We start from the raw sequence: 13096 nt of genomic DNA, 5'->3' as shown, positions 1-13096 counted from the left end.
CTTTAAAGAAACAGCAGCTCCCGGAGACTTCACTTCCCGAGACCTCAACAATCAGCCCCATCCACAGCTCACTCCCTGCGCCACACACCTAAGGGAGAAGATCGGGTTCTTAAAGAGGCAGGTGGCCCGGGGCGGAGCGATGGGGATGCTGAGAGGGTCTGCTTTGGCTCACCTCGCTCCCGGGTCAGGGGTAGGGGAAGCAGAGAATTAGCTAGAGTGGGGTTTACTTTATATTTGGTTATATCTCTTTTCTTATTGAAATATGGAACAGCTTAAGGAAAGACAATTGTAAAAAGGAAAAAATACCATCAATCCTCCCATTCTTGGCCATTCTTTAAAAAAATTATTTATTTACTTATTTTAAAAGTCTAATTAACCAGGGAGGGAGATGCAAGTCAATTACTTTTTGAGTGGTTGAATGCCCGTGATCTGGGTCAGGAGGATGTCTGTTCATAGAGACACCTCCCTATGTGTGTACTGTGTTTCTTCACTCCTGCAACGGTCTGCCTTATGGTCTCTGGGCAGTGAGAGGTGTTACCCCTGTGTTTCCCCTGTGTCCCCCGCACAGCATCTGATCAATGCCTTGACAACCACAGGAGCCCAGTAAGCGATGAAGTTGCACTGAGTGATCTGGTGAGAAACATTTTGCCCCTGCTCCCAGTGTTTGCTTGGGTAAGACCTACACATCCCTCAGATGTGGGTACACTTTGTTCCTCCAAGGGAATGCCCTCCTTCGCCTCAGAGGATTTCTTTTGCTCTCATAGTGCCCTGTATTTGCCTAAATCGCAGCAGTTGCTATTATTTGCCCATCTTTGCGGGCTTGTGAGTGACTTGCAGGGAAGGATCAGGAATGATTCTGGTCTCTGGGTCCTCAGGGCAGCCCAAAATCAGGGACACGATATCTGCTCACCAAAGGTTAATTGTAGAGTGATCGAGTTCTGACTGTCTTAGTAGTGTAAGCCAACATCACTGCCCACACAAGGTGGAAGCTGTGACTCGCCTCACTGCACTGGGCCTTCACAGTTCACTAGAATGACTTACATCGGACTGATGGGCTTCTCAGGTGTCACTCGTGGTAAAGAACCTGCCTGCCAGTGCAGGAGACATGAGAGACACAGGTTCAATCCCTGGGTCAGGAAGATCCTGACTAATGAAATAATTATACACACACACACAGTGTATTTACTGGACTAACCTTGTGATCAGGCTTTATACATGCAGCTCTTTAATTCTCTGAACAATCCAGCAAGCTCAAGGAGACTATCCTCATTTTCTAAAGAGAAAACTGAAGTCATGTATGTATGTGTAGGTTGCTTTGGTTGAATAGGTACCAGGAATGCATTACAACACACAAATTCATATGTGCAAGTGTTTCAAACACCTCTTATGGCCCATGTCCGACCCTCTTGGCTGCACCTGCTGCTAATTTCACCACCACAGACCTTATTCCAGCTTCAGCAGGTGTAACCTAAGTGGGCATCACCTCAAGTCCATATCACAGGCTTCTCCCTTCCGGCATCAAGGCTTGTGTCATGGGGTCATGGGACCGTGGGAATGGCTGCACTGGGATAGCGCAGCCCAGAAGTGCGTTAAGTGGGGAGCGGTCTGCGCCTCATGGGACAAATCTTAGACCAATGGAATCAGTAACCGAGTACATGTTTCTCTTTTTCCTCTTAGATGGACTCTCCTCAGATATTTCATACAGCTTTCAAACTGGCTTGCAGAATCAAACAACCAAATGCTTTTGGCAGTGGCCAGTTTGATAATGCAATAGGTTTCCTTCCCGCCCTGTTCTACAACTCTCGTCCTTCACTCCTGGTCCTTGGACTCACACTTGCCAACAAAGTACTCCCATGAGATAAGGAACCCACACTGAGGCCTGTTGGTACCAAGAGTGGTCCCAGAAAGCAGCCCTCAGGATAGAGTTTTGGAACCAGACCGCTCCAGTCAGATGGCAACAACAACCCCACAGCTATGTTGGAAAGAGGTAATAATACATAGACTATATATTTCTCCTCTTGGAAATAGAAATAAAAGTTGCAGTGATATATTAATTATAAAGATATGTAAGTTTTGGCTAAAAATGAAACAAGCATCAAATGTAACTGTACTGGTTTAACTAAAACAGCAATTCTGAACTGGGGACTATTTTGCTCCTAGGGGATATTTGGCTACGTCTGAAGACATTTAAAAAATAATTTATTGAGGTACAGTTGATTTACAATGTTGTGTTTGTTTCAGATGTACAGCAAAGTTATTCAGTTATACATATACATATACTCATTCTTTATCAGATTCTTTTCCCATATAGGTTATTACAGAATATTGGGTAGAGTTCCCTGTGCTAAAGAGTAGGCCCTTGTTGGTTACCTATTTTATATATAGTAATGTGTGTATAATGGCAACCCACTCCAGTATTCTTGCCTGGGAAATCCCACGGACAGGGGAGACTGGTGGGCTACAGTCCATGGGGTTGCAAAGAGTCAGACCCAACTGAGCAATGGATACACACACTGCTCTGAGCGGGGAATGAACCAGTGAGAGATAGAACCCACCCCACCCTCACCCAGATAGAATGGAGGAAGAATGAGGGAAGAAGGGAAACGGAGGAGAAAGCCTTGCTGTGATGGACAGGGTTTGGGGTGGAGGGACCGTCTGAAAAGTGGGAGCCTTGTTAGACGCTGCACATGATCCCGACAGAGTCCGTTCAGTTCAGTCGCTCGGTCGTGTCCGACTCTTTGCAACCCCATGGACTGCAGCACTCCAGGCTTCCCTGACCATCGCCAACTCCAGAAACTTGCTCAAATTCATGTCCATAGAGTTGGTGATCCATCCAACCATCTCATCCTCAGTCGACCCCTTCTCCTCCTGACAGCATCCACTGATTTTCCACAAAGAGGAAAGCTGGCAACCACACAACTAAGCCATGCTCTGAAAGTGTCTCTAACACCCCTGAGTGACATCCATCCCAGGGAGAAAGCTGCTGGCCCTTGCATTATTATCTCAGGATGATGCAATGTTACAGAATTGCCACTCATTATTTTGGCAGATGCACTGTTTTTGTAGAGTGAGCTGAGTCAGGTCAAATAAAACCAAGACCTGGGAATGGAGCGTTCCAAAGGCGATATCAGACTAGTCACATAATGACAGTTCTCTGGAACTGGGACTTTTTGAAGGGCTCCAAACCTATTCTTCCCTTCCAGTGGTTACTAAATTCTTAATTTTCACAACAACCATGGTTGCAAAGCTAAATTTTTCAAGGCTGCCTTGGAGCTGGAAGAGGGGAATAGGGCTAGAGCAAATTAAAACACCACAAAGCTCACTGTTCTTACCAAGATTCAGCAGTTCTCATTAAATAGACACTTCTCTGGTGATCAAAAAACCTTTCTTTGGTTAATTTACAGAACACTGAAAGAAGCTGATTTTGACAACTTCTGCCAGTGTCCTCATGCGTTTTGAAGTGGATTTTCAGAGATTCTTACTCTTCTAGTTCAGAAGGGCTTCTAACTCATTTATATTACATGCATTTATTTTTCTATATGTAGACAGTTCAGTCATCTTTTTTCACTTTAATTACCTCCATGACTCTTTTATATCTTCTTTCCGTTCTTTCACTAGCTACTTTTTCTTGCTAGTTCAAAGTTATACATTCATTTAATTTTATTTTGGTTGTTGCTTTTAACTCATTTTATTTTTTCTTATCAGCTTTTTAAGCTTTGTATATATATATATACACCACGCTATTGAACAAGTAGCTCCTAGTCTGCTGTTTAACATATTCCCCCAGTCTTTAATTCAACAATTGTGTATTTGTTTCCTAAAACTTCCATTTGACTCTTTAAAAAATTATTCTGGATAGCCTATTAATGCTTTTTTTTAATCCAGGAAGGCAAATGATTTAATAACTTGCTAGTGGAAGCTGATCTTTGCTGTCAGGGTACACCAGGGTGCCTGTGCTTGGCTGTTCAGTCATGTCTGACTCTTTGAGACCCAGTGGACTGTAGCCCAACAGGCTTCTCTGTCCATGAGGATTATCCAGGCAAAACTACTGGAGTGGGTTGCCATTTCCTTCTTCAGAGGATCTTCCCAATCCAAGGATCAAACCCAGGTCTCCTGCATTGTAGGTGGCTTCTTTCTCTTCTGAGCCACCAGGGAAGCCCATGAATGCTTTAAACCTTTAATACATAGTTGTATTGTAGTTATTTAAATAGTTTTTATTGATAATTCTAATGTCTGAAATTCCTGAAGATCTAAATATTGCTGTTTCTGTTGATTCTCACTCATGGTGGTTTGTTTGTGTGTTGATAATTTTTGTGAGCTCATATTAGTTTCATCCTCGTCTGTGTAAATTCTCAGCATCTAAATATGTTGTCTTTTCTAAAAGGTTCTACTTGACTCTCTTTTAAAATACCTTTTTGGCTGTGCTGCAGGGCATGTGGGATTTTAGCTCACCAACCAGGAATGGAACTATGCCCCCCGCACTGGAAGCATGGAGTCTTAACCACTGGACTGCCGGTGAAGTTCTGGCTCTTTTATCAAAAGTACATGGCCATGTTTGACACCAAGATACAGGGGATACTTCAGAGATGCATTGCTCTTGCACCTTCCAGAAGCAAGAAAATCTTCCAGAGTCACTGCTGATAAGGGATCACTTTGATATCCTTTTAGGAGTCTCCATCTTAATACAGGAATCTCAGAATCAGCTGCCCTATTCTACAGCTGGTTCAGAGCATAGATTCACCAACACAGAGCTTGCAATGGTGCTTCCCCTCAGGGCTTCTCTAACTTTTGTTAAACTATTTGTCCAGGACTGTTTTACCCAGTTCCCTGTTTTGCTTTTACCCAATGATATTAATTATGTGCATGTATATACATATGTGTAAATGCTTGGGGATTTTCCTTTAACTCTTATGAAAGTGAAGTGAAGTCACTCAGTCGTGTCCAGCTGTTTGTGACCCCATGGACTATAGCCTATCAGTCTCCTCCGTCCATGGGATTTTCCAGGCAAGAGTGCTGGAGTGGATTGCTATTTCCTTCTCCAGAGGATCTTCCCGACCCAGGAATCGAACCCTGGTCTCCCACATTGCAGGCAGATGCTTTACTGTCTAAGCCACCAGGGAAGCCCCAACTCTTATGAAAGCAGTACATTAAAATAGTTATTTCATGGAATAGCTAACTGTTTAGTGAGCAGAAGTCTGACATGCTGCCAGAAATTAGATTCTCAACTAACTTTTCTATTATTCAAAATTCCAAGTATGCCCACACAAAATAAGAACAATATGATGAAATCCCACACACCATCACCCATATTTACTTACTGCAATTTTTCCATTGATCCCCCTTTTTCTTCTTTCTTTTTGTGATTTTGTGAGGTCACTTTTAAAACTTAAACACATTTGTTTTGAAGAGAAACTTGCGTTGACTCCATGGAATGGAAAACCATGATCGCTTGCCAGTAATAGAATGTAATTATGATAATAAAATGAAAATCAAAGTTATTAAAAATTAAGAAATAATAAGATATAAAATTAATAATGAACTGATTTATGCAAATACATACCTGGAAGTTTTCCAGTGAGGGTAAAGGAACAGCTGTGATCAATCAGTAATGAAGATATATCAGACTCATTGCTATTCATTTAAAATAAGGATTAGTTTGTAGAATAATAAAATGATTCTATCTTCTGGTGTTGATGCTATAGCACCAAGAATCCCAATTCCTAACACATATCTGCAATTGGAAAGGAAAGGCAAAACATACTTTACCACTTTGTAGATTTCAATTATACATATTTATACCTTTAGAAGAAAAGTTATGACCAACCTAGATAGCATATTGAAAAGCAGAGACATTACTTTGCCAACAAAGGTCCATCTAGTCAAGGCTATGGTTTTTCCAGTGGTCATGTATGGATGTGAGAGTTGGATTGTGAAGAAAGCTGAGCGTGGAAGAATTGATGCTTTTGAACTGTGGTGTTGGAGGAGACTCTTGAGAGTCCCTTGGCCTGCAGGGAGATCCAACCAGTCCATCCTAAAGGAGATCAGTCCTGACTATTCATTGGAAGGGCTGATGTTGAAACTGAAACTCCAATATTTGGGCCACCTGATTAGACTGTGAAGAAAGCTGAGCATTGAAGAATTGATGCTTTTGAACTGTGGTGTTGGAGAAGACTCTTGGGAGTCCCTTGGACTGCAAGGAGATCCAACCAGTCCATTTTAAAGGAGATCAGTCCTGGGTGTTCTTTGGAAGGAATAATGCTAAAGCTCGGAGAAGGCAATGGCACCTCACTCCAGTACTCTTGCCTGGAAAATCCCATGGATGGGGGAGCCTGGTAGGCTACAGTCCGTGGGGTCGCGAAGAGTCGGATACGACTGAGCGACTTCACTTTCACTTTTCACTTTCATGCATTGGAGAAGGAAATGGCAACCCACTCCAGTGTTCTTGCCTGGAGAATCCCAGGGACGGGGGAGCCTGGTGGGCTGCCGTCTATGGGGTCGCACGACTGAAGTGACTTAGCAGCAGCAGCAGCAGCACCCTTTAGTATAGGATAATCTGCCTCCAGATGAACTGCTGGCTCTTGTACATCCCTTGTGCTTTCCCTTCTCTGTCTTTGCTGACGCCCTTCCCCTCCATCGCCACCGTTCCTCATCAGCAGGGTCTGCTCTCAGGCCTCCCCTGGGACACCAGCTCAGATCCCTACAGCTCTCCCGCTCTCCCTCCCTTCTCAACTCCTGGATCTCTGCCTGGACCTCTCCTGGGCACTGATCCTTCCTACCCAGCACTTGGCTGCCCAAGCACAAGTGTTATCCTCCTGCCCAGGCAGGGGCACCTTGGGACACGGCTGTGGAAATCCCAGGGCATGAACACAGCAAACAGAGGAGAGAAGGTCCCTGAGGTTACTGACTAATCTAGTGTTTTTCAAAGTGTGTTCTTTGGGAACGAAATCCCATAGATATGCTTTACTAGATAGTGTTCCCTGGTCAAAATAGTTTGGGAAATCCTGCATAGTATACTGTCCTCTGGGCTTCCCTGGTAGCTCAGCTGGTAAAGAATCCACCTGCAGTGCGGGAGACCTGGGTTTGATCCTTGAGTTGGGAAGATCCCCTGGAAGAGGGCATGGCATAGAGAACCCCATGGACAGAGCAGCCTGGCAGGCTACATACCATGGGGTCACAAAGAGTTGGACACGACTGAGTAACTAAGCACATACCTACTTTGTAGGTATAAACGATTGTCAGCTTCCAAAGTGCTGGTTGATATACCACTGAAAATAACAGAATTACTAAAGGTTTGAAACTTTTATAGGCCGCTTGTGTAACATGGTGTATTGGCAATCCACCCCCAAGGTTCAGCAATTTGTAGGAAGTCTCAGAGAACTTATCATATAGCCATATTCATATAGCTGTGCTATAACAGTGAAAGTATACAAGACAAAATCAGTAAAGGGAAAAGGTACACGAGGTCAAAGTCCAGAGAAAAACAGGAGAAACTTCCCAGAGTCCTCTCCCAGAGGAGTCACACAGACACACTTAACTCTTCCAGCAACAAGTTGTAACAACACATGTGAAATATCGTCTATCAGAGATCAATGCCCAAGGTTTCTAATGGAGGTTGGTCATACCCTGTCTAGCATGTACCTAAATTTCAGATTCCCAGAAGAAAAGCAGGTTTTTCAAAATACCTAAAATGTGGAAGGAAACCAAGTGTCCATTAACAGATGAAGGGATAAACAAAATGTGTTATATACATACAATGGAATATTATTCATCCAAAAAAAGAAGGAAATCCCATAGCACACTACAACATGGAAGACACTTGAGGACTATGCTAAGTGAAATAAGACAGTCATAAACAGAAAAATGCTATGATGGTTACACTTACATGAAGCACTTAGAGAAGTCCAAATCATAAAGACAGAAAATGTAATGGTGGTTGCTGGGAGCTAGCAAGAGAGGGGAATTGAGAGATACTGTTTAATGAGTATTGTTTCAGTTTCACAAGATGAAAAGTCTTACGACAATGACTGGTAGGATAACAATATGAAGGTAAATTAATGCCACTGGATTATACACTTAAAGTGGTTACAATGGTAAATTTTATGTTTTGTGTAATTTATTACAATAAAAAAAGAAAAGAGTAGTAGGGCCAGTGATTGTAGATATAGATCATGTAATTCTATTAACTGTTTACATAACAACTCTTTCCAAAAAAAAAAGTAAAGGAATAGGAAAAGGACACATTATGCTAATATTAATCAAAAGAAAGCTGGAATGGCTCTATTAATTTCAGACAGAGCAAACCTCTGAGTAAGGAAAATTATCAGGGATAAAGGCATTTCATAATGATAAAAGGGTCAATTTCCAAGAAGGCTTTACGTGTATGTGCCTAACAATAGAACATCAACATACACGAGGCAAAAACTGATAGAACTGAAAGGAGAAACAGACAAATCCACTGTAATAGTTGGAGACTATCAGAAATGGATCTAGCAGGCGGAAAACCAGAAGGATGTCGGAGAACTCACTAGCACCATTGGCCAACTGGATGGAATTGACATCTGTAGACCACTTTACCTAATAACAGTGGAATATACATTCTTGTCAAGCTTACATGGAATATTCACCAAGATAGACAACATCTGGGGTCATATAACATACATTAAAAAATATTTTAAAAAGTCATATATGCTTTGAGACCACAGAGGAATCAAACAGAAAAATACTTGGAAAACTCCAGGATACCTGTAGATTAAACAAAACACTTCTAAATAATGCAAGGCTAAATAAGAAACCTCAAGAGAAGGATGGGACGAATTGAGACAGTAGCATTGAAACATGAACCCTACCATATGTAAAACAGATAGTCAGTGGGAATCTGCTGTGTGACATAGGGGCCATCTGGATGGTCTCAACACCATAGTACTATCTCAGGCTGCATACTAGGGTAGATTGTAGCATGGGGGAGGCAAGCAGAGCACAGACTCCAAGGACAGGGGAAAAGGTGAGGAGCATCTGATTGCCCAAGTCCAGCTTACAGGTTAACCAGTAGTCATGCCCTCTCAGTGATCTTCTGCAATGTCCCCTCTCACCACTCTTTCAACATCATATCAAAAGTTCTAGCTAATGCAATAAAAGAAAAGGAAATACGTGTGCACATATAGGGGAAAATAAATAAAGCTGTCTCTGTAGATTACACAGTTGTTTATGTAGAAGATCTGAATGAACTGACCAAAAAACTACTGGAACTAATAAATGATTATAGCAAGTTTGTAAGATATAAGGTTATTACACAAAAGTCAATTGCTCTCCTATATACCAGCAATTGCCAACATCCGCTGGATCATCGAAAAAGCAAGAGAGTTCCAGAAAAACATCTATTTCTGCTTTATTGACTATGCCAAAGCCTTTGACTGTGTGGATCACAACAAACTGGAAAATTCTGAAAGAGATGGGCATACCAGACCACCTGACCTGCCTCTTGAGACGTTTGTATGCAGGTCAGGAAGCAACAGTTAGAACTGGACACGGAACTACAGACTGGTTCCAAATAGAAAAAGGAGTACGTCAAGGCTGTATATTGTCCCCCTGCTTATTTAACTTCTATGCAGAGTACACCATCAGAAATGCTGGGCTGGAAGAAGCACAAGCTGTGATCAAGATTGCCAGGAGAAATATCAATAACCTCAGATATGCAGATGACACCACTCTTATGGCAGAAAGTGAAGAAGAACTAAAGAGCCTCTTGATAAAAGTCTTTCACTTTTATGGAAGAGAGTAAAAAAGTTGGCTTAAAGCTCAACATTCAGAAAACTAAGATCATGGCATCTGGTCCCATTACTTCATGGCAGATAGATGGGGAGACAGTGGAAACAGTGGTTGACTTTATTTGGGGGGAGCTCCAAAATCACTGCAGATGGTGACTGCAGCCATGAAATTAAAAGACACTTACTCATTGGAAGGAAAGTTATGACCAACCTAGAGAGCATATTAAAAAGTAGAGATATTACTTTGCTGACAAAGGTCTGTCTAGTCAAGGCTATGGTTTTTCCAGTGGTCATGTATGGATGTGAGAGTTGGACTATAGAGAAAGCTGAGCACTGAAGAATTGATGCTTTTGAACTGTGTTGTTGGAGAAGACTCTTGAGAGTCCCTTGGGCTGCAAGGAGATCCAACCAGTCCATCCTAAAGGAAATCAGTCCTGAATATTCATTGGAAGAATTGATGTTGAAGCTGAAACTCCAATACTTTGGCCACCTGATGTGAAGAGCTGACTCATTTGAAAATATCCTGATGCTGGGAAAGATTGAGGGCAGGAGGAGAAGGGGATGACAGAGGATGAGATGGTTGGATGGCATCACCGACTCAATGGGCATGAGTTTGAGTAAACTCTGGGAGTTGGTGATGGACAGGGAGGCCTGGCATGCTGCAGTCCATGGACGCACAAAGAGTCAGACATGACTGAGCGACTGAACTGAACTGAACTGATACCAGCAATGAACAATTGGAATCTGAAACTAAAATCATAATACTGTTTACATTAGCACATGTTTGGGAACTCATGTACACCTGTGATGGATTCATGTCAATGTATGGCAAAACCAATACAGTATTGTAAAGTAAAATAAAGTAAAAATAAAAATTAAAAAAAACAACATAGGTATAAAAATAATAAAATATGTGGAAGATTTATACAAGGAAACCTATAAAACTCTGATGGAAAGAAAGCAAGGAAGAGCTAAATAGAGAGATATTCCATGTTCATGAATAGGAAAATTCAATGTTGTCAAGATGCCGATACTTCCTAACTTAATCTGTAGATTCAACACAATCTCAACCGAAATCCCAGCCAGTTATTTTGTGGATATTGAAAAACTGATTTCAAAGTTTATACAAAGAGGCAAAAGGCCCAGAATAGCCAGCCCAATATTGAAGGAGAAAAACAAAGTTGAAGGACTGACGCTACTGGACTTCAAGCCTTTATAGAGACATAGCAGTCAAAAGAATATGATATTGGCAAAAGAATAGACAAATAGATCAATATAAAGAAGAGAAAGTCCAGAAACAGATCCACACAAATATAGTCATCTGATTTTTCAAAGGGCCCTGCTATAATTACCTAATCACCTCACAACACCACCACCTCCAAATACCATCATTAGGGATTAGGTTTCATCGTATGAACTTTGTGGGGATACAAACATTCAGTTATTTATTCATAACTGCCAAAATTTGGAAGCAACCAAGATGTCCTTCACTAGGTGAACAGATAAATAAACTGTGGTATATATTCAGATGATGGAATATTATCTAATGCTAAAAAGAAATGTGCTATCAAGTCTTGAAAAGACATGAAGGTTTCTTACATGCATATTCCTTGGTGAAAGAAACCAATCTGAAAAGACTACATACTGTATGATTCTAGAACTATATGATGTTCTAGAGAAGGCAAAATTATGGAAATACTCAAAAGATGAATGGTTGCCCATGGAGAGAGAGAAATGAACAGGTGGAGCACAGAAGATTTTAGGGCAGCAAAACTATTCTTTATGATACCGTAATGGTGAATACATACATCACATATTTGTCAAAACCCATAGAGTATACGGCACCAAGAGTGAACTCTAATGTAAGCTATGGACCTTGGGTGATAAGGATTTGTTAATATAGGTTCATCCATGTAACAGATGTACCACTCTGGTGGGATATGGCTATTGCAGAAGGCTGTGAATGTGTGGGAACAGGAGGTATATGGGAACTCACTGTACTTTCTGTTTATTTACTGTGAATCTAATACTGCTCCCAAAATAGCCCATTTAAAACAAACAATGATAAGAAAAAACAACTGACACCAGGGATAAAGATTGCTTTGTACCTGGCAAAATGCTGTATACACAGGAGAGTTATCATGGCTTGAAGAGGCAAGTGTTTGCACTTTGTGGGCACCGCATGTGGTATTTGCACTGAGATGCTCAGAAAGAGAACATCTTTTGGAGCCGGTTTTTCTTTCTCTAAATAAAGTTAGTGGGCTGCTGGCCAAGGCTGACACCTTTTTGAAGGCGACAACCACTTTCATGTCGTTCTCCCTTCTGTCCTAACACACAGGTACATAAATGCCTCAGGAGGCGTAAACTTACACTTTGTGAATCAACTCCTTAGAGATTACTAACAGCAGAATGGACCTGAGGCCACTTCCCTTCTCTGGGTCTCAGTTTCCCTGCTTACAAAATAAAGTGGTTTCAGAGGTTTTCTAAAGCACTTCACAGTTCTGAGCGTCTGTGATTCTTCTCTCCTCTCTTTCTCTCTCATGAGCCATGCACTCTCTGGCTTGAAGTTCTCTGGATACGTGGTTCTTTCCACCAGGACCACTGACCCCACTGGGCTGTTTACTGCTTGCTCTTCTGTATTTTGCAGAAGGCAGTGGCACCCCACTCTGGTACTCTCGCCTGGAAAATCCCATGGACGGAGAAGCCTGGTGGGCTGCAGTCCATGGGATCGCTATGAGTCGGGCACGACTAAGTGACTTCACTTTCACTTTTCACTTTCCTGCATTGGAGAAGGAAATGGCAGTCCACTCCAGTGTTCTTGCCTGGAGAATCCCAGGGATGGGGGAGCCCGGTGGGCTTCCGTCTGTGGGGTCGCACAGAGTCGGACACGACTGAAGCGAGTTAGCAGCAGCAGCAGCAGCTTCTGTATTTCTGGTTTCAGCACAGACATCGCTTGCTTGGGGAATTCCTCTTGACCTCTCTAAACAGAATTAGCTGCCCTCTCTCCATGCTCCCAGTGCCCCATTTAACCTTCCTCTCTGTACTTAATACATGGAGGATACTCTTCTGTCCACTTGACCCTTCCCTGCTCTGCACTGCACCCAGCTAAGAGCAACATTGTATTTACTACTCTACCCTCAGTGCTGAGGGAAGGAGCAGGCCCAGGTTTCCTTGGGGATGTCAGCTCAGTCTCTACCTGGAGAGCTTCCAGACCCAAATCCTCCCGGCAGGGCTAGGCCTCCAGAAATTCACCACTAGCTAGAAGCTGTGAGTGAGAAAACATCCTTCAGCAGTAAAAGGACAATTTACATTATTAAACAAATAATTAACAG

The sequence above is a fragment of the Budorcas taxicolor genome, chromosome 3, assembly GCF_023091745.1.
Source record: "Budorcas taxicolor isolate Tak-1 chromosome 3, Takin1.1, whole genome shotgun sequence".
In the NCBI taxonomy this organism is placed as follows: Eukaryota; Metazoa; Chordata; class Mammalia; order Artiodactyla; family Bovidae; genus Budorcas; species Budorcas taxicolor.
The sequence above is the reverse complement of the archived record's forward strand: the minus strand, read 5'-3'. Positions refer to the sequence as shown.